Below are 25,031 nucleotides of genomic sequence, written 5' to 3'. Positions count from 1 at the left end.
TGACAATGCTCTCTCTCAGAACTGAAAAAAACAGCAGAAAATGGCTGCTGGGGAGTTTCCTATATAGTAAGGGGTAGGCAACTTTCCTATTGGTTGCTAGGGATGTTGCTAAGCTCAGACAAAGATATTGCAGCATTCTCATTGGCCCACAAGCAAGAAGCAGTGAGGGTACTGATGAAAAAAAAAATCTAGAATATTCGCTATTACGAAGATATAGCACTATATTCTACATCTTCGCGAATTCTCGAAGTGCCGATATTTGCACTAAAAATTTGCAATTAGAATATTCGCGATCAACACTTTTTTTTAAATAAAATCTTTATTTTTGTTAATTAGAGTATAACAAAAACATAATACACCACATCAGTGTACATCGGAGAATACAATAATAGTGAAAATCAATTGAATCATCCCCTCCGACTCTGTAGCTATATGGCAATAAACCCAGCGACAATATCACAGAAGCTGTATACATTTCTACTAGGAGGTAACAGTAGATCTATGATAAGCTAGAGTCACATAACCCTACCATTCACGCAAATGATGACTGTTACCCTGTTTAGGCTTTGACTAATGGGTTTATCTCTGGTTGACTGGACCTTCACCATATTTATCAGGCAAATCCAAGATAGTGAAACAAAAAACAATAATAAACTCAAACAAACAAATGTCAGCTAGGGTCTCTTCTGTCTAGCATAGAGTTCTATTGCTTATATTTAATAAACTCTCTAATTCAGGTGAGTGAATGTGGATGACAGGGCCATTGTTTTCAGTGTTTAGATGTGGACATCTCTAAGAATCATGTCACGATCATATTGTCAAATTGTAAGCTGACGCATATCGCTCAGCCATGTGGGAGAGCCAGGGCTGCCATATTTGTAGGAATTCACTCCTTTTATTATTCTCCCATACCGCTAATTCTTCCATACGACATAGGAAGTTCATTTTCTCATACCACATATTTAGGGTGGGGGGGGGGGGGGTCCGTCTCCCTCTACTTAATTGGGATAAGAAGTTTTGCTGCTGTAATCATATGTGTAGCAAGAGAGGATTTATTTGGCCTAAAATCCTTCTCGGGTAGCCACAGTAGTACCAGAGGGCCCGAGAGTTTCATTTGGGAGTGACAAATCCTGTTAATGGCAGCCTCGACATCATTCCAGAAATGTTTCAATGCTGGACAAAACCACCAAATAGGAGAGATGTTGTCTACTCCATTGGAACATCTCCAGCATTTATTAGATGGGATTAAGTTAATTCTATGAAGGAAGTCTGGGGTACGGTTCCACCTAGTGAGTATCTTCACAGAGTTTTCTTGAACCTTGACGCACCTAGAAAATACATGTGAATGGGATAAAACAAACGCCTTATTTGGTTCATTTAGCGTAATGTTTAGTTTTTTCTCCCACTCCCTCAAATATGCCTGGGTCTGATGATCTCTGCTGGTCAGGAGTTGATTGTATATTAAAGATAAGCACTTTGCGGGAGTGGAAGGTAGTAGAACATAATTCTCCAACCAGGTCGGATCCGGTAAAGGCAGAAATTTAGATTTTTTGAACTTGGTACATGTGCTCTCGAAATCCCACTTCTGTATCACACATTTTTCAGGTAGGGGATCCCCCAGTGAGGGTGGCATAATAATCTGAGATCGTTGACAGTCAAGCAAGATCGCCTAATCTACATCCTAGGACAGCCGTCCAGGCTTCCGACCTGGTAATGGGGTGAGCCGAGAGCACATGTGGAAGCAAAGGAAGAGGCATTAGGGGGGAGAGATGCTTGCAACCCATATTGAGTGCTGGAGAAGCATTACAGTGTTTAATAGTACAACTTGTGAGATCACTGACCCCTTCTTGTCTATTAGGTGTTGTGTTGTGACTCCAGAGAAGACATTCTCTGTTCCTCCCTAGCAGAGCTCTTTCCATTGCTATATGAATGGGTGTTGGATGTGGTCTGGATAGGGCTACCCACCTTTCTAAGTGTTTGGCTTGAATATATACTGATAAATCCGGCAGGGAAATACCACCTTGTTTCTTCTTCCTTGTGAGGAGGGAGAAGCATAATGTAGCCTTTCTATCAGCCCACAGAAACTTTCCCATGATCACCTTTATTTTTATTAAGGAACGTACTCGGAACAGATATAGAGAGAGAGTGTACATAATTTGCGGGAGTACATATGTGGTTAGGACATTCTATCTTCCCAGCCAAGACATATTAGGTATTATGGTCCTGGAAAGGAAGGATTGTATCTTACCTATTAAGGGTGTGTAATTGAGTCGGAAGAGGAGCTTCAGGTTTGCTGGGACTAAGATTCCTAGATATTTAATAGCATTAGGGGGCCATTTGAATGGGGTTGATTCTATAATGTGTCTCTTTTGAGTATGTTTAAGCGATACTCCAAGGGCTTCGGACTTCTCCATATTTATCTTAAAGTTGGAGACTGTTCCAAATGAGTTGAAAATCTCCAGCACATGGGGCATCGCTTCCTTGGGGTTAGTGATCATTAGCAATAGATCATCGGCAAACGCCGCCATTTTATGTGAGACTCCTCCCACCTGCACCCCTCTGATGTTAGGGGATTGTCTAAATTTTAGAAGAAGAGTTTCCAAGGTTAGTATAAAAAGGGTAGGAGAAAGGGGGCAACTCTGCCTAGTTCCGTTTTTAATCTGAAAGGCGTCCAATAGAGTTCCGTTCACTAATACCCAAGCAGAAGGAGCTGAGTAGAGAGAAAAAATGGCATCAATGAGTTGATTAGGGAAGCCAAAAGCTTCTAGACTGGATCTCATATACGGCCAGTAACTCTATTGAACGCCTTTTCAGCATCCGTTCCTAATAGTACTAATGGTGTCTTCTTCTCTTTGGCTAAATATTCTGCATGTAATACTCTGCTGATGTTATTTCTCCCCTCCCTACCAGGTACAAATCCCACCTGTTCTTCCCCTATCAGCTCAGGAAGCAATTTAGAAATGCGTTGGCTCAACAGCTTTGCCCACCATTTCAAATCTGTGTTGAGAAGCGAAATGGGGCGTTAACTGCCGCACGCCTCTGGATCCTTCCTTTCTTTATGTATAATGGTAATGTATGCTGACTGAGCTTGTGGGGCAAGGGTAGAGCCTAGCATCAGAGAGTTGCACATTTTCGTAAAGTGTGGGATCAAGACATCTCTGAACTTTTTATAAGTGATAGGGTACCCATTAGGGCCAGGTCTTTTCCCAGACGGTATAGTATTTAGTATTTTTTTCTACTTCCGTCTCCGTGAAGGGTGATAAAAGGTTATTCTTCCCTTCTTCAGATATAATTGGAATCTTGATAGATTGAAGGAAGGAAGGAGTTAATATGGTTTTGTAATAGGAGGGAGTTATTCCCAATTTTGCTAGTGTGCTCATCAAGGTTGTAAAGTGACTTATAAAATCTGCAAAATTCCTCAGCTATGGCAGGGGTCATGGTCAATCTATTGCCTTCCTTGGACTTAATTGCACTAATAAAGGTTTTATTTCTCTGAGCCCTCAGAAGGGAGCACATTAATTTCGAACCTTTGTCCCTATGTGAATAGTATTTGAAGCGCAGTGACTGTAGAGTCCTTGCTGATTTGACATTTAGCGTGTCTTTCAGTTGGGAGCGTAGAAGATTAAGTGTATTCTGTGTGTCTTCTGTCAAAGTTGTCTTATGTTGTTTTTCTAGTGTGGAAATCTGTAGAAGTAGGGAATCTATGTTTTTTGTCCTTTGACTTTTTACCTTGTGCCCAAGCTAATCATTTCCCCCCTGATTACCATTTTGTGGGCTTCCCATAATATTGTCCTGGAGATGTTGGGGGTATCATTAGTTCTAAAGTACTCTAAAATCCTCTCCTTTATGTGTTCCTTGTTAAGTGCGTCTTCAATTAGTGTGGTGTTTAATCTCCAAGCCCAAGCTTTAGGTGGTACATTTTGTAGTGTCATCTGCAGACTTACTGGGGCATGGTCTGACACAGTTATAGAACCTATTGTAGTGCTTATGACCGATGGGAGAGAGCATTATTTGAGAGAAATAAATAGTCCAGCCGTTGGTAGGATCTATGGACCCGAGAATGGTATGTATAATTCCTGTCTTCTGGGTTAAAGATTCTCCATACGTCAGAAACTCCTAAATCTGTTAAAGCTATCTAGAGTCTGCGGATTTGGCAGGTGTAATCGCTGTTTTAGCTGGTTAGCCGGGCAGTGTGGTAAGGAGCTCAACGCTCAAGTGTCCTGCACCATGCTCCGTTGGCTCTCCCCCCGGTGATCAACACTTTTGAACAAGTGATTATAAGGAAGATTCACATTGATTTCAGTAATGGATTATGTCAATGTGATGTCAGAGTTTGTCATTGTGCTGTATCTTGCTAGTTGATAAACACATTAATGTATCAGAAGTAAATATATAATGCATTTAAAAAAAAACTCTTGTAGGATTCCGAGTCTGTAGCCTAATATAAATTCCCAGAAACAGCCATAAATAGGAAATAAATCTCCATGGCAATAATAAAATACACTATTGCGCAGTTACCTTGTTTTTCTATAGTTATATTGCATTATCTTGTTTATATGTTTTCATACTTTCATTATCTAGTCTGATTATTTACAAAATGGGGAAATCTGTGGACTTGCTATGAGCAATCACTGGGAATGAACAGAGCACTTGATATGATCTTGTGTTCTTTTTTATCTATCAATCTGATTCAATGTGCTGAAATATGTTGAAATGATTAGAACATTAAATACTACCTCCTACACCCTGGAAATAATGCTCTGCTTCTACGTCCCTCTCAATGTACTATTGCCAGTAAATATGTTAAAGGGGTTGTCCGAGTGATAAAAAATATATATATATCACTGTAAATCTGATGGGCAATAATATATAACAGAGCTAAGCAAGTTTTAAGTAAAATAAATTATATTTCCTAATTTCCCTGGTTCTCTTCTGGCCCTATGTTTACCTGCAATAACAACAATCTCTGCCCCTCCCCCTGCTCTGCAAAGGGAGTGAATACAAGTGCTGCCCTGAGTGACATGTCTGGCTGCTGGGAGACTCAGCAGCATGTTGTATGGGTAGGACTACAAGTCCCAGCTGTACAATGACACTGCTGATACACACAGGATCTTCCCCCGACCTGTTCTTGTGCAGAACTCCTCTAGTCTGTAAGCTCCTGTGCCCAGTATTTGTCTCCTCACTGCCCGCAGCTACTCAGTAAAGCTTTCAGCCCTGAGTCTATGCAACTGAAGAGGTTAATCTTTCCTGAAGTATCCAGTGGGAGGGAGACACAGGGCATAGAGTCTCAGCAGCAGCAGAGGCAGAGCAGGGGGGGCGTGGCCAGCCCAGTCACGTCTCGTGTATAGACTCATATCTGCTCTCTTAGGCTTTATGCACCAAACATCATCAGAGCAGGGAGAGAAGCTGACATCACAGGTCATGTGACCCTCAGTGAAATCTGAGAAACCAGCAACTGGAGATACAGTAAGTCAATTGTAAAGTCGTTTCATTTGCCTAGTTAGAAACATACAAAGAACAAAAAAATAACTCGGACAACCCCTTTAAGTGGTCGGACACACCAGTATTTTCAAGATCTATTATCCCTTCTCTTTTCTCTTTTTTGGATCCAGAGAGAGAGAAAAAACATATTTTCAGCCACTGACTGTCAGGGCATGTTGGGAGTTATTGTCACGGGATGCCGTCGGCGTCCCTTTGCTGTACAGGAGAGAGGATGTGCACAGTGTCCTCGTCTCCTAGGTAACAGAGGGCGGGACAGACCGGCCGCGCACATCTCCTCCGCGCGGCCGGCATCCTCACTTCCCCCAGTAACCAGGGGAAGTCTGAGCACCGAGCTGGACACTCGGTCCTCGGCTGTTCTCCCTGGTGCAGGTCATGTGGCGCTGGCCACGTCACATGACCTCAGCCTGCCAGTATTTAACAGCAGCCTGCTGGCCACAGGTTGCATGTTAATTAGGTATCTGGCGTTTGTTTGGTTTCCTGCATACTTACCTGATCCTGTGTTCCCTGACGATTCGCTGCCTGCTCCTCCTGTACTGCACATCTCTCCTGGTATCCTGACCCCGGCTTCTCCTGACTATTCTCTGCTTATTCCTTGGTACTGCGTAGCTCTCTTGGTATTGACCCGGTCCGTTCACGTTCCGTTATTTGTCTTGTCTGTCCTTCCCGCACGTATCCTAAGTTAGGGACTGCCGTCCAGTTGTCCCCTGTCATCAGGACTCATGTAACAACTAGGCAGGGCCAGGGGTGAGGGTGGAGCGCAGTGGTCACTATCCTCCCCCCTGTGTGTGTGTGTGTATGTTACAGATTAACAGGCCCAATAACCACTGTATTATGAATCCTCTGGTGACCCTGACTGACCATGTCTCTAACCTGAGGCAGATGGTGCAGGAGCTAGGGGAGAAACTCCATTCTTTTGAGCTAGGACAAGGTTCTTTCATTCCTCAGGCCTCCAGTCCGCATTTAGAGCCCCAGATTAAACTCCCAGAACCCTTTATTGGAGACCGGAAAAAGTTTCTTTCCTTTAAGGAAAATTGAAAACTTTATTTCCGTTTGCACCCCGTGTTCTCTGGCCCCGAGAGTCAACGCGTGGGCATTGTCATTTCCGGACTACAGGGTGATCCCCAGGACTGGGCTTTTTCTTTACCTGCTGGCGCCAGTTGTTTAACATCAGTGGATGTTTTTTTCAGGCCCTGGGTACCCTGTATGATGAACCAGACAGAGCTCTGGTAGCCGAGACGGCTCTAAAGGCACTGGTTCAGGGCAATCTACCTGCGGAGGAGTATTGCACCCAATTCAGAAGGTGATGTGTCCCCTAAGGATGGAACGAACCAGCCCTTAAAAGTCAGTTTAGGTCAGGTCTGTCTGATAACGTAATGGATCTTCTAGTCAGTTATCAACTTCCAGAGACCCTAGAGGAGATGAGGACCCTTGTTGTCCGACGGGTTACAGAGAGATGACAGGAACGACAGTTCTCTTCTCAGATGGTGGTCCAGCCTGTGGCCTATCCCAGAGACAACGCTAAGGTCTCTACCGAAGAACCCAAGCAGGTTGGCATGACCCGAGGGAATCTTCGCCGCAGACGTGGAGTGTGCTTCCACTGCGGAGATCCTGACCATTGGATCAACCAGTGTCCTAAGAAGGTCCTCTCTGTCAAGTTTCCTAAGGCAAGGCAACCTAAAGACCAGGTACACCCTGATTTTACTAAATGTAAGCTTTTGGTACCCATAACGATTTCTCTGGGGGTTAATAAATGGCGGGGTAAGGCCTTTATTGATTCTGACTCAGCGGCCAGCTTTATTGACTCTGAGTACGCTGTTAAACTGGGTATTCCAATGTTTGATTTACCTACACCTATCCATGTTATGGCTATTGATGCTACTCCCCTGATTGGTGGTATGGTGAGGTCATGTACCTCAGAGGTTTCTCTAACCGTGGGTGTGTGCCACTCTGAGAGATGTTCCCTTTTAGTCCTGGAGAACTTACCGGTTGAGGTGGTACTAGGGTTGCCTTGGCTCCGATTACACAACCCCACTATAGATTGGTCCAAGGGGGAGTTGGTGAGATGGGGACCTAAGTGTGACTCGTGCTTGTCCGTGGTACAGGCTGGGGTCTGAGTAAAGTCTGATACATTACCCACAGTCATTAGGGAATATTCTGATGTATTCTCATCACCAACTCCGGAGGTTCTACCACCCCATAGACCTTATGATTGCGCCATAGAGTTAGTTGAGGGTTCCAAGTTTCCTAAGGGGCGAATTTATAATCTTTCTAAGCCCGAACGCAAGGCCATGGAAGATTATATTAAGGAGAGCCTTGGTGAAGGGCACATTAGACCTTCTGTCTCTCCTATGGGAGCAGGGTTTTTCTTCGTTAAGAAAAAGGATGGTGGTCTTAGGCCTTGTATCGATTACCGGAGATTAAATAAAATCACTGTCCAGAATAGATACTCCCTCCCATTGATTCTGGATTTATTTAACCAGGTTCTGGGGGCAACCTGGTTTTCCAAGATTGACCTGAAAGGGGCATACAATCTAATCCGAATCAAGGAGGGAGACGAATGGAAGACGGCGTTCAATACTCCGACAGGACACTTTGAATATCAGGTTATGCCTTTTGGACTCTGCAATGCCCCAGCTGTGTTCCAAAATTTTATGAACGATATTCTTAGGGAGTTCTTAGGTAAATTTGTCATTGTCTATCTTGACGACATTTTAATATTCTCATGTTAAAAAAGTATTAGAGGTGTTGAGGGAGAATCAGTTATCCGCTAAACAAGAAAAATGTGTCTTTGGTGTACAGGAGATACTGTTTCTAGGGCATGTCCTGACTCCTCAAGCCTTCAAGATGGATCCTGGTAAGGTACTAGCAATTAAGGAATGGGTAAGGCCTTCATATTTAAAGGCCTTACAACGGTTCTTAGGTTTCGCCAATTACTATCGTAAATTTATTATGAATTATTCTGTAATTGCTAAACTGTTGACCGACCTCACTAAGAAAGGGGCGGATTTGGAGAATTGGTCTACTGAGGCCATTTCTTCATTTGAAACATTACAAAAGGCATTCAGTAGCGCTCCCATTCTGATCCAGCCTGATCAGGAGAGACCTTTTATTGTGGAGGTGGATGCGTCCGAGGATGGCGCAGGAGCAGTCTTTTCACAAGGTCCTGCTAGCCTCACTAACCTGAGACCGTGTGCCTTCTTTTCCAGGAAATTTTCTCCCACTGAGAGAAACTACGACATAGGGAATAGGGAGTTGCTGGCCATTAAATAGGCATTTGAAGAGTGGAGGCATTTTCTAGAGGGGGCAAGGCATGTTGTCACTGACCATAAAAACCTAATGTTTCTCGAGTCTGCTAAGAGGTTGAATCCCCGTCAAGCCAGATGGGCTCTGTTTTTTACTTTTGATTTCTCCATTACGTTCTGGCCGGGAAGTAAAAACGGGAAGGCAGACGCATTATCTCGGAGCTTCCATGCTTTTCAACCTACTGAGGCACCGCCTGAATCCATCCTACCAGCAAATATCTTCATAGCAGCTCTAACCCAGGATATCTTGGCTCTCATTAAGGCTGAACAACATCTGGCACCGGTATCCACCCCAACAGATAAGTTGTTTGTTCCCATACAATTTCGTCTCCAGCTGTTGGGTGAGTGTCACAATTCTGCCTTTTGTGGACATCCGGGTTTTGAGGGCACTAAGGATCTGGTTTCTAGATCTTATTGGTGGCCCACTCTAACTAGGGATGTCAAGTCCTACGTGTCAGCCTGTGAGGTTTGTGCCCGGTCCAAGACACCTAGGACTCGCCCTTCTGGTAACCTACGACCCCTACCCATTCCCAGTAGACCCTGGTCCCATATCTTGATGGACTTTATTACTGATCTACCGCCGGCGGAGGGTAAGACTGTGGTTCGGGTAGTGGTCGATAGGTTTAGCATTTCATTCCCCTGTCTAAACTCCCGAATGCCAAAACCCTGGCGTCTATTTTTGTGAAAGAAATTGTTCGGTTACATGGTATCCCGGAAAATATTGTGTCCGACAGGGGTGTGCAGTTTGTGTCCAAATTTTGGAGGGCTTTCTGTCAAAGATGTCAAATTTCATTGTCTTTTTCCTCCGCCTACCACCCTGAGAGTAATAGGCAGACTGAACACCTTAATCAGTCTGTGGAATAATTCTTGAGGCTGTATGTTGCTGATGACCAGCAATTATGGGTTAAATACCTTCCATTGGCTGAATTTGCTTTGAATAACCGTGTTAATTCTTCTGCTGGGGTTTCACCTTTCTTTTGTAACCATGGTTTCCATCCCCGTTTTCATTCTTTGTCATCCGTCTCCTCCTCTAACCCTCAGGCAGATAGGCTCTCCTCTGAACTGTGCACAGTTTGGGCCCAGGTTCAATCGAACCTAGAAAGGGCTCAAAGTTCTCAAACTCAAGACCAATAAGAGACGTTCCAAGGGGATGAATTTTCAGGTTGGGGATAAGGTATGGTTGTCCTCCGAGAATCTCTCTCTCAAGGTAGCTTCTAGAAAATTTGCTCCTCGTTTTATTGGACCATATAAGATCACGGAGGTAATTAATTTGGTATCGTTTAGGTTGGAGCTGCCCGAGTCGTTCCACATTCATAATGTGTTTCATAAATCTCTACTTAAAAAATATTTTGAACCTGTTGTACCATCGAAAGCCTCACCTCCGCCGGTTCTTGTTAATGATGCTGTCGAGTATGTGGTGTCTAAGATAGTGGATAGTAATCAAATGGCCAAGAGAGGAGAGAAGGCGCTCATATGTGAGGGTAAACAAATTGATGTCCCTTCCCCCTCCCCAGGATGAGTGAAGTTACTCACCTGGTTTGGTTTGCACTGATTGTGGTGCAACCTTAGTGGAGGGAGGTTCGAATGGTGGAGGTTGTCTGGGTTGGTGCTGCCGGATGGTGTCCGAGACGACCCTGGGCGGGGGCCAAACCGCCACTTGGGTGGATATTTGGATATATAAAAAAGGTCTCGTCTGCACTGGATTCGTGCGGCGAGCTGATGGACTTAAGGCGCAAATCACAACCCGAGCTTGGATACGAGATTTTTTTTTTTGAAAAGACGACGCGTTTCAGGGTACTCAGGACCCCTTTATCAAGTCTGAAAAAAACATATAGTTATTACAGTAGTCTGGGCAGTGTAAATGATCAAAAGTTCATAGTAGCTGGAAGACAGTAGTTAAAATAGTGTGTATACATATGTGCATACATGTACACATACACACATGCACGCATTTATATTTGTATATATAAAAATTAATTGGATGCATGGATAGATCAATGAATAAAGACAAAAACATGAACATAATATATATCCATAAGTAGTTGGTTGCTCCAGTATTTTAGCTGGATGATTGATTAGACAAATGCTTAAATAGAGGGTGGAAGTAAAAAAGAGAGATAAAAATGGCTGAAGGATGTAGATAAAATTAATTATATATCTAAAAAGGTAAAAACTAAGAAAGACAACTAAAAAGCCCTGTTGGGGGTATATATAATCGCATCGAACGGTTTTGTGATTGTATACAGGTGTGAATGTACAGATAGGTAAAAGTACATGGTCTAGGGTGCAAAAAAGGGAGTCCCTTACATGGAGGAGAATAATAATAATAATAATAATAATTCTCCCTCATAACGGAACGATTCTTTGAGAATTTATGCCCAAAGTAGAATGCTATCAACTGGACAGGAGTGCTAGACCTTGCTATTCTTTTGTTTAAAAACTGGAAGTTGTACCATACATAGGTGTTTTGTAATGAGAGAGTAAACTTGCGGTACCTGTATCCTCGGCACCGTGAGCACGCTGGTGCACTCTCCTGGAGGGTCCCTTTCAGAAGGAATACTAGTCAGCGCTAGTGTGGTCAATGAACGGGGTGGCAGGGATAATAAAAAGGATTTTTGGAGAGGTTTGATTGATAGAATGAGATAAATGTTTTTGGTCGTGTGTTTTATTCTGTGTTGAGTTTTTGTTGTCTGTTTATTGGCTGGTGTGTTAAGAGGTGTATGTTTCACGTTGTTGGGCAATCAGTCGAAAGTATATATGTTACCATATATATATATACACATAATAGCATATAATGGTCTAAGTATGTTCTAATGTAATGGCGTTATTACTGGTCCGTTGACATGAAATGTTCTTATTTGCAAGTATATATTGTGGTCAGCAGTGGTATTGGGGTTTGATTATAGTGATAAATAATATAGTTAAAGTGGTATTGGGCCGTCTGGGTAGTGTTTGTGGCCAGTGACCTTGCGTTGTTGTGGCTGCTGGCATCGCAGGAGGATCAATGCTTACCTGGTCATTGATGCTGGAGAGTGTCCTGTTGTAGCGGCGCTGCTGTGCTTGCTGCACGTGCGGTGTGCAGTGTGAGAGAGCGCGCTTTTTTCAAAGTTTTAAGGCGGAGCTGGGAGGGGGCCGTGGCAGGGGTGTGTCTGTGAAGGGGCCGGCCACTGGTGCCGGAGGCTGGGGAGCCCGGCTGATGTGAACAATATGTGTTTCGCTGTTGTTGGGGCTAGTATGGCAGGGGAGGTATTGTCACAGGGGTAGCTGGTGTTGTGATGGAAAGGGTATATTCGTGGCTAGAACGGCTGGGATAGTATAATGATGTTGGGGCTGTATGATGGTGGTGACCGGAATTTTGAGGGTGCCAGGGGCTTGTGGAATGATGTTGGTATACAAGGGGTGTATGATGTGATCGAGTTTGATGGGTTATATGAGAGAAGGAGTCAGGGATGGTAGGGAAGGATGGGGATAATAGTATGTCCGTATGGAAAGGGAGTGCTGCTTGTCTAGAGGTGGTACCAAGTAGCATATCTGATGAAAGGAGGACGAATAAATCAGAAAATAGTGGGATAATATAATATAATATGAAATAAAAAATGTATAGGATATATAAATAAATAAAAATAAAAATAAGAATGAAAATAAAGTTAAAAATATAAATGAAAAAATAGATGTAAATGAAAATGAATGAATGTAAAAATAAAAATAAATAAATGAATGAGAATAAATAAAAATAAGAATAATAATAAATGTGAAAATAAATGTGAATAATAAAAATAAAAATAAAAGTGAAAATAATGAAAAATAAAAATGAAAATAGATATAAAGATGAAATTAGAATTGAAGATAAAATAGAATTACAAGATAAAAATAAAATAAAAGTGAATAATAATAATAAATAAATATAAATAATAAAAATAAAAGTAAAAATAAGGTGGAAATAAAAATAAGAATAAGGATGAAAATAAAAATAAAGAATATTAGTTAGGGTGGGTCAGACTATAAGGGGCGTATAGGCACGGGATGGTAATATTAGAAGCACTGGTTTTCTATGCTTTCATTGATATAAATGCGTGCATGTGTGTATGTGTGCATGTATGCACATATGTATACACACTATTTTAACTACTATCTTCCAGCTACTATGAACTTTTGATCATTTACACTGCCCAGACTACTGTAATAACTATATGTTTTTTCAGATTTGATAAAGGTGTCCTGAGTACCCCGAAACGCGTCGTCTTTTCAAAATAAAAAATCTCGTATCCAAGCTCGGGTTGTGATTTGCGCCTTAAGTCCATCAGTTCGCCGCACGAATCCAGTGCAGACGAGACCTTTTTTATATATCCTAAGATAGTGGATGTCAGGAGAGTGCGTAATTCTTTAAAGTACCTAATTCACTGGAAGGGGTATGGACTCGAAGAGAGATCTTGGGTACCTGCTAGGGAGGTTCATGCTCCTGACTGGTTCGAAAATTTCATTTAGAACATCCTGAAAGGCCGTCGCCTGAAGTCTTTGGTCCGGTGGCACCGCATAAGAGGAGGGGTACTGTCACGGGACGCCGAGGCGCTCGCTCTCCTCAGCGCCGTCGGCGTCCCTTTGCTGTACAGGAGAGAGGATGCGCACAGCATCCTCGTCTCCCAGGTAACAGGGGGCGGGACGGACCGCCTGCGCACGTCTCCTCCGCGCGGCCGGCGTCCTCAGTTCCCCCAGTAACCAGGGGAAGTCTGAGCACCGAGCTGGACACTTGGTGCTCGGCTGTTCTACCTGGTGCAGGTCATGTGGCGCTAGCCGCATCACATGACCTCAGCCTGCCAGTATTTAACAGGCAGCCTGCTGGCCACAGGTTGCCTGTTAATTAGGTATCTGGAGTTTGTTTGGTTTCCTGCATACTTACCTGATCCTGTGTTCCCTGACGATCCTCTGCCTGCTCCTCCTGTACTGCGCATCTCTCCTGGTATTCTGACCCCGGCTTCCGCCTGACGATTCTTTGCGGACTCCTGTTGTACTTCGTCTCTCTCCTGGTATTTGACCTCGGCTTCTCCTGACTATTCTCTGCTTATTCCTTGGTACTGCGTAGCTCTCTTGGTATTGACCCGGTCCGTTCACGTTCCGTTATTTGTCTTGTCTGTCCTTCCCGCACGTATCCTAAGTTAGGGACTGCCGTCCAGTTGTCCCCTGTCATCAGGACTTGTGTGGCAAGTAGGCAGGGCCAGAAGTGAAGGTGGAGCACAGTGGTCACTATCCTCCCCCCTGTGTGTGTGTGTGTACGTGACTGTTACAGTTATGCTGCTAGTTTTCCAACAGCTGAAGTGAAGCTCATTAGACTAATTTGTGGGAGCCATTCAGTTCAATCCCCACTGATTAACCTGAGCTGGGCCTATTCAAGCAGAACAGGACAATACTGTCTTGCATGAGTTTAGTTTGGGCTGTGTGGCCACTGAGGGCTCTTTTGTAATCTAATATGCAGCTAGAGCTGTGTTCTTGGTCTTGTTTTAAAATTAAGAGTCTTTAAAGAATATGGTTCTAGCCATAATCTAGCCTGAGTTAGAACAGGTTGAAGTGAGAGCTGCATGTACTGTACTTACACCTCTTAGTTAAGACTGTGTGGATTAGGAGAGGGGAGGCTAAAGGCAGATGAGCAGGCAGCGTGGAGTGAAAGGAGAAGTCTCACAATCCTTCCTTCTGTCCCTGTATGGGTTTAGATCATCCCAGGTAAAGGATGACATTAAGTCTGGTTCACGTCATGTTTTTCCCATACGTTGAACGTATACAAAAAACGTATATGTTAAATGGATGCCTCAGACAGATGCTATATACCATAGAGTTCCACTGTAAAAAAAAAAAAAAAGAAAATTTTCTTACCGGACTGTGCAGGATACAATTTCCTAACATATACTACAAACACTTCATGACAATCAGAGAGCATACTTGCTCTCCGATTACCAGATATGGTTGGGTTCTTTTCTTTCAGAAAAAGAAGGGAAAAGATTAGTTCTTGCTCATCCAGTCATCCTCTACGTCTAATTAGCTGTTTAATGTCTCGAAAGCTGCTGTGATTGCTGACAACGGCACCTAAGTGGAAAAAAATTACGTAAAAGAGAACTTTTCTCCTTATACAATGTTTTGAAGAAAAAAATATATATATAACACACATTTAACAACCCCATACTATAAACTTAATATTTTTTTATCTGTCATACAACACAGTAAAAGGTGCTGTGGTTCGGGATATCTAAGAATTCCGTTATGGATTCCGCTACCAAACTGCTGCACTCAACTTTTCCAGAGTCTGATATTGTCCACAACTCTCATCTTTCCTTCTCATCCCCTGGCATGTCTGTATGGAACTTTAATGACTCTTTCCCTGCTGGATTTATTGAGTATTTGTTTACATTGGCTATTTCACCCCTGTATCTGGTAATCCCTTGATTAGGCCATATGTAGCCCCCTCCCCCCTTGGTCACACCTAATTGAACACTGAGTGGTATAAATCTAGGTCCTTAGGTCTTTCAGACCTTGGTCTTTTCAATGCAACATCTTTCAAGTGCACATACCGAATTATACCAGAATTGAACCAGAAGGGGACCAGAGGTAATTACGGAAATAGTTAATGCAAACAATGTCTCACTTTTTCATCTTACTCTTCCTACCTCCTGAAATACCCCCACATCCATTCACCCAGCAAGTAACTATTCATCTCTCCCTCCATCTTACCTACTCATCTGACGGCTTGCACAAACCTGTTTGCTAACATTAAACACTTCCTTCCCAAATACACACAGATACTTCATGTGTAACGCCCCACAGGTGCATTACCACCTTTTACACCTTCCCACTATCTTCTATGGTTGATTTTATGTCATCATGTGTATTTTTTGCCAGGGCCTGCAAAATGTGTATTCCTATTTTCCTGTAATGTTATGTTTAAAAGTAATGTGCCTGGTTTACCAGCAGGTGGCAGCAAGCTTGGCAGAGTTAGTTTGCCTACAGTGGAACCTTCTGTCCATTCTAGCCTTCTCTAGAGAGGGAGGAGTTGAGTTAGTGAAAGTCAGTCTAGAGTACCCCATACTTGGGGAAGGCAGCAGGCCCTCGTCCCTGCTGGACGGGCCCTGCCAAACTGAGTCTATCTTACGCCCTCCAAGGGGAAGGCTGTGAGCCAGCCAGCAGAGTCCTGTCTGCTCTGCTGGAACAAGAGAAAAGAGCAAAGAGCCTCAGAAGCCAGGAGGAAAGGTTCCCTGGATAAAGATGAAGATAAAGATACAGATAAAGATATTTATCTCTCATATCTTCCCTGTCCCACAACCCTAAACATCTTTTTAACACTTTCAACTCCCTTCTCTGTTCCCTATGGCTCCCACCCTCACCTCTCATCTCAACTGAGGACTTTGCCACATACTTCAAACAAAAGATCATCCACATCAGACAAAGCTTCAGTGCACTGTCCCCACAGCTCCCTTACACTTACACAACTACTCAGTCCTCTTCTCCCAAAACCTGCTTCTCCACCATTACAGAAGAAAAACTTCCCACCCTACTCACCAGATCACATCTCACCACCTGCGCACTTGACCCAATCCCATCCTACCTCATGCCTAACCTCACCACAGTGTTTATCCCAGCCATAACTCATCTCTTGAACCTATCACTAACCTCTGGTGTGTTTCCCTCTGGTTTTAAACATGCTACAATTAACTCCATCCTCATAAAGCCTTCACTTGACCCATCTTCTTTGTCCAGTTATTGCCCCATATCACTTTTTCCATATGCCTCAAAGCTACTTGAGCAACATGTCCATTCTGAACTGTCCTCTCACCTCTCCTCCTGCTCCCTCTTTGACCAGCTACAATCTGGCTTCCCGACCCCTTCCCTTACAAAAGTCAACAATGACCCGCTAACAGCCAAAACTAAAAAAACATTACTCTATCCTCCTTCTCCTTGACCTTTCCTCTGCCTTTAACACTGTCGACCACTCCCTTCTTTTACAAACTCTCTCATCTCTTGGCATTACTGACCTGGCCCTCTCCTGGATCACATCATACCTCACAGGCTGGACATTTACCATCTCACATACCACCTCCTCGTCTCATTCCCTCTCTGTTGGTGTCCCACAAGGCTCTGTCCTAGGACCCCTGCTCTTTTCTATCTACACTTTCGGCCTGGGACAGCTCATAGAGTCCCATGGCTTTCAGTATCACTTTTATGCTGATGACACACAATACCTCTTTGGTCCAGATATCGCCACCTTACTATCCAGAATCCCACAATGCCTATCTTCCATATCCTCCTTCTTCTCCTCTGACTTTCTTAAACTTAACATGAATAAAACAGAATTCATCATCTTTCCCCATCTTGCTCAACCCCCCAACAGACCTATCTATCACGATCAATGGCTGCACACTCTCCCTGGTCAACAAAGTCCGCTGCCTCGGAGTGACCTTGGATTCTGCCCTCTCTTTCCGACCACACATCCAAGCCCTTTCCACCACCTGCCACCTCCAACCCAAAAACATCTCCCGCATCCATGCTTTCCTCAACTTTGAGTCTGCGAAAATGCTTGTACATGCCCTTATCATCTCCCGCCTAGACTACTGCAACATTCTCCTCTGTGGCCTTCCATCTAGCACTCTCGCACCCTTCCAATCTATCCTCAACTCTGCTGCCCGACTAATCCACCTCTCACCCTGTTACTCCTCTGCCTCTCCCCTCTGCCAATCCTTTCACTGGCTCCCCATTGTCCAGCAAATTCAGTTGAAAATACTAACAAATACATACAAGGCTGTCCACAAGCAGACCCCTCCATACATCTCTGAGCTACTTTCCCGATACATCCCCACACGTAATCTCTGATCCTCACAAGACCTCCTTCTCTCCTCTCCTCTTATCACCTCTTCCCACAATCGCCTCCAAGATTCCTATCGTGCATTCCCCATACTCTGGAACTCGCTACTCCAACATATCAGACTCTCACCTACAGTTGAATCCTTCAAAAGAAACCTGAAAACCCACCTCTTCAGACAAGCCTACAACCAGTGACCCTGCTGCCTCTATACCGCCATGACCAGCTTTACCCTCTACTACTGTGTCCTTCTCCCATACCATGTAGATTGTAAGCCCTCACGGGCAGGGCCCTCTCTTTCTATACCAGTCTGTAAGTCGTCTTGTTCATGCTTAGTGCAATTGTCTGTGTCATGTGTGTACACCCCTTCTCATATGTACGTGGAATGAATGGCGCTTTAATAATAAATAATAATAATAATAATAATATTATTAATATAAGGGTATACTTATTTTTGCAACCCTGTTTTACACTAAAGTTGCCTACGTTCTTTATTTTACAGATATTAATGACATATCATTTTACATTGTTATTGTTACATTTAATAAATAATTATTTTGTCTCCATAAGTTAGGATCACTGTTTTCTTATTATTTGGATCCTTGGCACATGGTTACTAAGGTTTGAGGAAGACACATGTGGGCAGTTATGTGTAAATATCAAAATGCTGAGGAAATGAAGGATTCTAATTTTATTTGTTGAGGAAATGTGAAGAAACATGCACTATGCAAAGTCTGCAAGAACACTGGAAGCCGAATCTGAAACGAGCCTGCAGCAACTCTAAAAAACAGAGCAACAAGACACATACTGAACTATACAGCCTGTCAAATAATAAAGATAAAGCTACAAAGCTAGAAACACATATATAGAAAAATTACTTCACATAAGGTAAAGTCCTTGGGCCACTTTTCTATTTATATCACTTATATGCAGAAACGTATAGAACTGTCATTACCCCATATAATGGATCACATTAGTTTACTGCTCCTTTATTTTTGCAACCTTTTTTGTTCTCTAATAGACATGGCCTTGCGGTTCGCCCAGCGGTCGTTTCGCGACGAACTTTGCTCGTTCGCGGTTAGCTGAACTGGCGAACATATGGCGATGTCCACCGGCGCCATATTCTTTTACATTGTGAAGAACTTTGACCCATGACACATCCATCAGGTGGTACAGGATAGCCAATTGAGACGTTTCAGCACATGAACACACCCCCTGCCTTATAAATAAAACTGATCTGGCCGCCATTTTACATTCAGTGTTTTGCCAGTGTAGGGATAGGTTGCTGTGTGGAGCAGGGACAGGTTGTTAGGGACACCAAACGCTAGCTAATAGGGCCACAAAAGTCCTTTTAAGGACTGGTATATGTGTGCTATCGATAGGTGTGCAGTACAGAGGGGTGTAATATACTTATAATATACTTTCTAACATAGAAAGTATATTATAGTGCATTTGTATTGTGCAGCAGTTGTGTGCGGTTCTGCTGCGATACCGCATCCACACAGAGTGCCAAACGCTATTGGAACAAATAATTTCTACTGGTGTGATATACCAGTTGCCCCCCAAAAAAACTGATTGAAGCAGGGGTGTAATAGTATGGAGATAGATGACTGAGACAGAGTTCGAATCCAACTAAGAACTTTTACTGTAAACAGGGTCTTGACAGCAATTTACATCCAGATATAAACAGTCTCTTATGAACATGGAGGTTGGATGTGGTAAATGCAGGTAACAGGCTGTATATGTGGCTATATCTCAGGCTGTAGCAGGAGGTTGTGTACTCACAGGTATTTAGTCCTGAAACTGGTCCTGGTCTCAGTGATGGTGGTTTTAGGATCCTAATCTTCTACTTCAGAGTTGCTACAAATGGCCTTTCTGTACTTGTAATAATAAACGGTGAGGCTGCCGGAAGCTAATGAATCCTTCACCTTGGTACAAAGGTGCCTGAAGCCTAGTAAAATGACTATTGTCCTCCTTTGTCTTTATATAGAAAACTAGCTGAAGGACCCAGCTTCGCTCGGGTATATTTAATCTATTTCATTTAATGTTTGTGTGTGTCGTTAAAAGATATCAACACTATCCACTATAACAGTGACATCTACAGCACCCCGCTCCCAAAACAGTGACCTCCACAGGCCTCCACCCCTTAACACTGACCCCCCACAGTTCCCCGTCCCTTAAAATTGGATCCCCACAGCAGACCACCCCCTTAACTTTGACCTTTACAGCAGCCTTCCCCTTGACAGTGACCTCCACAGGGGCCCGCCCCCTTAACAGTGGCCTTTACTGGATCAGGGGTGTGTCCTTTTGAACAGCTCACTCTAAGACAGCAGCACTGTGCTGTCTGAGTGTGAACTGCAGGGAGAAAGTCACCATCCCTCCTACCCCTGCAGCTGACAGAAGTTGATTTTTACCTTAATTTTTTAAATCCCTGTCGGCTAAGGAGTGGAGGCGTGGCTTAACCAGATATGGGCGTGGCTTCGCGGGACCTAGAAGTTGATTTTTAACTTCATTTTTTTAATCTCAGCCGCCTGAGGCATGGGAGGAGTGTGGCCTAACTGGATTGGGGGCGTGTCCTTTTGAACAGCTCACTCTAAGGCTCCATTCACACGACCGCAAATGGGTCCGCATCCGTTCTGCAATTTTGCTGAACGGGTGCGGACCCATTCATTCTCTATGGGGACGGAATGGATGCGGACAGCACACAGTGTGCTGTCCGCATCCGCATTTGCAGAGCGCGGCCCCGATCTTCAGGTCCGCAGCTCCGCAAAAGATAGAACATGTCCTATTCTTGTCCGCAGCTGCGGACAAGAATAGGCATTTCTATAGGGGCCCCAATCGTGGCCCCAATCTTCCGGTCTGCAGCTCCGGAAAAAAAAGCATATCCTATACTTGTTCACAATTGCGGATCCGCAATGCACTACGGACGCCTGAATGGAGCCTAAGTGTAGTGGAGCCTAAGTGAGTGTGAGCTGCAGGAAGAAAGTCACCCTCCCTCCCACCCCTGCAGCTGACAGAAGTTGATTTTTACCTTCATTTTTTTCAATCCCCGTCGGATCAGGGGCGTGGTTTAGCGGGACCTGGGGGCGGGGTTTTAAGTCTTTTGAGGGTGGACACATTGTGGCAGGGGGCGTGTCTAGGCTCCTTCCTGCAAGAGTGACGCCCCTCTGGGCACCTAACTGGCTCATTTACATATCAAACTGGATTTTCAGAGGATAAAAACATCTATTGCTGGAACAAAGACACATCTTGAAATAAGGTACTAAGAGCTATTAGGCCACGGCTTTACTTCAATAGCAATTATCCTGGTGACAGATTTCCTTTAAAGCTCTCCTACAGCAGTGAAGATAAATAGCTGGGTTGTTATGGAAACCTGGAGTAAAACTGTGTATGTGGAGGCTGGAGGACCTGCAAGCTTCTATTGGCTGATAAGGGTCATGTGACCAAGCTTCTATTGGCTAATGCATTTTTTTTTGGAATATCTCAGGAACGGTACGTCCTAGAGAGCTGAGAACCTTCCTGGACACCTGATGTACCAAATTTCGTGATTGTAAATGCGACTGTGCGGATTCCTTTAGCGGGCATACACACACACATACACTCAGCTTTATATATTATAGAATCTTTCACTGGGCCCCCTTCCCCCCCCCCCCCCCCCCCGGAAGGGTGTACCGTAGAAACAAGGTCCCTTTTGTTGCCTATTCCTTGGCCTAGGTCTGGGCTACTCGGGGCCGTGGAGCTCCAGAGAGCTGAGAGGAGGGGGTCCTCTCCTTCCCCCTGCTCCTTCTACTACATCTTACCAACTCCCAACTCTTCTAACTAGGCCTGAACTGTAGTATATATACTGTGGTGCTATCCTCATCTAGTGGTGGAATATGTGTAATGCACCCAACAGCCTGTTAACAGGGATCTTTATACAAAAGTGCAATCCAACATGAAACAACATACATCATAACAAGATTTGCAGTGCCCACGTATGCAAGTGGGACGCTGCAATCTGATAACCTTTATCTCTGAACTGCTAAAAACTTATGAACACAGTAAGATAAGAATTGAGCTATAATGAGTGTTTAGGAGCTATTAGGAGATTAGAGATAAGCTTCACATGAGCTGTCAACTGAGCTGTCTTACGGGACACTGTGTAAACAGAGAGCCTGGTACTAGAAAATCTCAAACACGGGAAAGGAGTTAAAAGGTTACACAGGATTAGAAAAACATGCCTATTTACTTTCAAAACAGCCCCATACTTGTTTATGGATTTGTGGTGTGCTGGTATTGCAGTTCAGTTCATGGAAGGTAATGGGACCAAACTGCAATACCCAGGGTTGTACACAGATCTCATAGGGCCCCATAAAAAATGTCAGTATGGTCCCTCTTGCCCCACCCAGATTCCCAGTATGGAAGCATCAAACACTCCCAGGTAGAGATGAGCAAATCAATTTGTCTCATTAACAAAAGTTCTTCACCTCTGTGGGGTTGTCCCTACTGCTGAAGAAGCTCCCCCTGCTGCTTGATTGACATGGATGGACATCTCACCTGGCCATACCAATGTTGTGCCCGCACCGCTGCTCTGAGTAGTGGTGCAAGCGCAGAGACTCTACTTCCGCTTCCATAGCACCGACTGTACATGTGCTGCCACACTTCCAGGTAGTAGCATATTAACAGTCACTACATTGATAAATCTCCAGCTTCCCTTCACACAGTATATTAAAAAACTGTCTGCCTGCAGCCACCACTAGATGGAGCTCAGTGCATAGAAATGCTTGCAGTTACCATTTATTTTAATGGTAGTTGTGAATACTCTATTTACACTGAACTCCCCCTACTGGCCCCTTTTGGACAATGCAGTAAAATTATGTTGGGAACAGGAGAAACATTTCAGCCCTAGGTTCCCCTTGTGGTCTGCCTCTCTGGTAGGTACAGCACTGGCAACACCACACACAGCCTGTGGACAGCTTTGGTTTTTAGTGTAATATTTGTCATTCACAGTCACAATGATGGAGGTCCAACAAGCCATTCACTCCATTGTGATATTAAGTGGAACATGAAGACTTGTCTAAATTATACAATTAGGGTGGATTTACATGGCCCAAAGGGGGGCCAGAACGAGCAACGATCCAAGATAAAAAAAAACATCAATCAGTGCTCTTTCAAAGAGCCTTCATACTGACGGGGCATTTTTCTGCTCGCATAAAAGATCAGATTGGGCTGATCGTTGATCTACTTATACTAGGCAGTGATCAATAAGTTAAAGGGTCTTTAAAGACAGGTAATGAACTAGACTAAATTACAGATACAAACGCAGTTCCCCTCATCCACTACTTCAGATTCAGCTTGATGAAGGTCTGTATTGAGACCAAAACATTGCAGCTTAATTGAATCTGATACAACAGCTACCTACGTGAATCAATTTTTTATGGACTATCAGTCACAATCAATAACAACATAAGAAGATGACAGACATAAATAAATATATTGGAACGACAGGCACTCACCATCCGCAACCACCCAGAGATGTCTTAAAAGGTTAATGTTTATTGTCTTGACAAATTAAAAATTCTGTTAAAATATAATTAATATGAACACATAAAAGATGCTAAAATTATGATAGTACTTTCCCAAACTGGTCACATACAATGTTGTGTGTGGTGCATGGACAGGGGACGCCAGCCAACAGGACCAGGTGGATGGCTACCGTCCATGCAACTACACCATCCCATGTAAGTATCCACCTACGCAGTATAAACAGCAGATTGGGTTTGGAGTGGTTCACACTTCCTCAACCTCAAAAAGCCATTCAATATGCCCTCCTAAGTGAGAGGTTGCTAATATTCAAAGGATATGGCAATCTTTCTCCACATTGTCACATGCAATAAAAAGTTAAACAATTAAAAAAGAAGAGAAAAAAAATAAAAAAAGCACCGATAATCCTTTTTGATCCTCCTGGACTATGACAGACATTTGGAGTGTACCAGTATATCCCCTGGGATTAATGTATTCCACAAGACATCCGCTAGAGTTAGTTATACTTGATGTCCACTTAATAGTTAATGGTTAGTCAGACTTTTTAGATCCAAATGAAAAGTTCAACTAAGTACCGTGTATAGGTCCGTGTGACACAATCTACACACATCAACGTACATTTGTAGACCGAGTAGCCGTTTTCATTTAAACACTGTAGCAATGTAGATATTACTTTGTTAGCAGGATTAGTGTCTGCCTCTACACTGTGGCGTCCCACGTGGCGGTTAATAATAGAGTAAGTTTTACCTCTTTCCTGCTCGAAGCATGAAACACGCTACCTTGTCTCCCGGCTGTGTCACTCCTGGAGGTCAGTGTTCAGCATACCACGTGGCTCAATGATTCGGAGTCTGGCTTCTCACATGAGCCGACACTCCACTCCTACCCCCACAGCTTATGAATGGAGAGATGGAAAAAGGGCTGCAAGTTCCACACAGCGCTGATCCTTTAGCTTGTCAAATTGTAGCTACAAATCTTTATCCATGGATATTCCGAGTGGGTCTTCAGATGTGCAGGCATCATAAACACCAGACGCGTTTCGGAGTGTTAACTCACTCCTTCATCAGTGGTTACCTGCTATGCCATGTCCTGCCCACTTTTATAGTCAACTGCTAGTTCACCTGGGATAATGATCCCTTCAAAAATCCGTACTGGACCCATCCCTGTCTCCTGTGCATTTTATTATTGTTGGTCATGCCTTAATCTATCATGTTTATGACCTGACCACATAATTACTTATAGATAATACAGAACGCAATGTTCTGCAACCTCTCACAAAAAAAACGCAATAGCGGCTCCAATAGCGTTTTTGATGCGTTTTTTCCACCTTTATGTGTTTCCCACTATATCATTACTGTTCATTATATGATTTCATAACCAAATAGTCTTTTCATCAAAAATAGTTAGAACACAGCATGTTTCAGAAGGTGCGGCCCACTAGCATTTTGCATTGGTGATCACTTCAAAAATCCCTACTGGACCCATACCTGTCTTCTGCACTTCCTATAATTGTTGTATATAATGCCCTCACAAACTCACCAATTTATATGTTAGTTGTACCCAATATAGTACGAACAATAGGTACAAAATGGTTTAAAATAATTATTGGTGATATGAATGAAGGTTTGGATATTTCTGAAATATAGAATAGTAAAACGCCACCTTTGACTTACTGCACATTGCCTTAGTAATCAGCGAATGTAAAATACAGTGCATTGAATAAGTATTCATACCCCTTGAACTTTTTCACATTTTTTTTTTTCGTTACACCCACTAACTTAAATGTATTTTATTGGCATTTTATGTAATAGACCAAAACAAATGTCGCAGATTGCGGCGCAAAAAACCTTTGCACCGCAATCTGCGCC

The 25,031-nt window shown here is 43.5% G+C and overlaps 1 protein-coding gene across 1 annotated transcript in view; it reads right to left on the bottom strand.

Moving 5' to 3' along the window:
* Window positions 1-25,031, bottom strand: part of LOC120991019 — a 128,510-nt gene that overhangs the window by 45,420 nt on the left and 58,059 nt on the right. The window lies entirely within an intron of this gene.

Source organism: Bufo bufo, chromosome 2 (genome assembly GCF_905171765.1).
Source record: "Bufo bufo chromosome 2, aBufBuf1.1, whole genome shotgun sequence".
NCBI lineage: Eukaryota > Metazoa > Chordata > Amphibia > Anura > Bufonidae > Bufo > Bufo bufo.
Note: the sequence above shows the minus strand (reverse complement) of the source record. Positions and strands in the feature narration are given on the sequence as shown.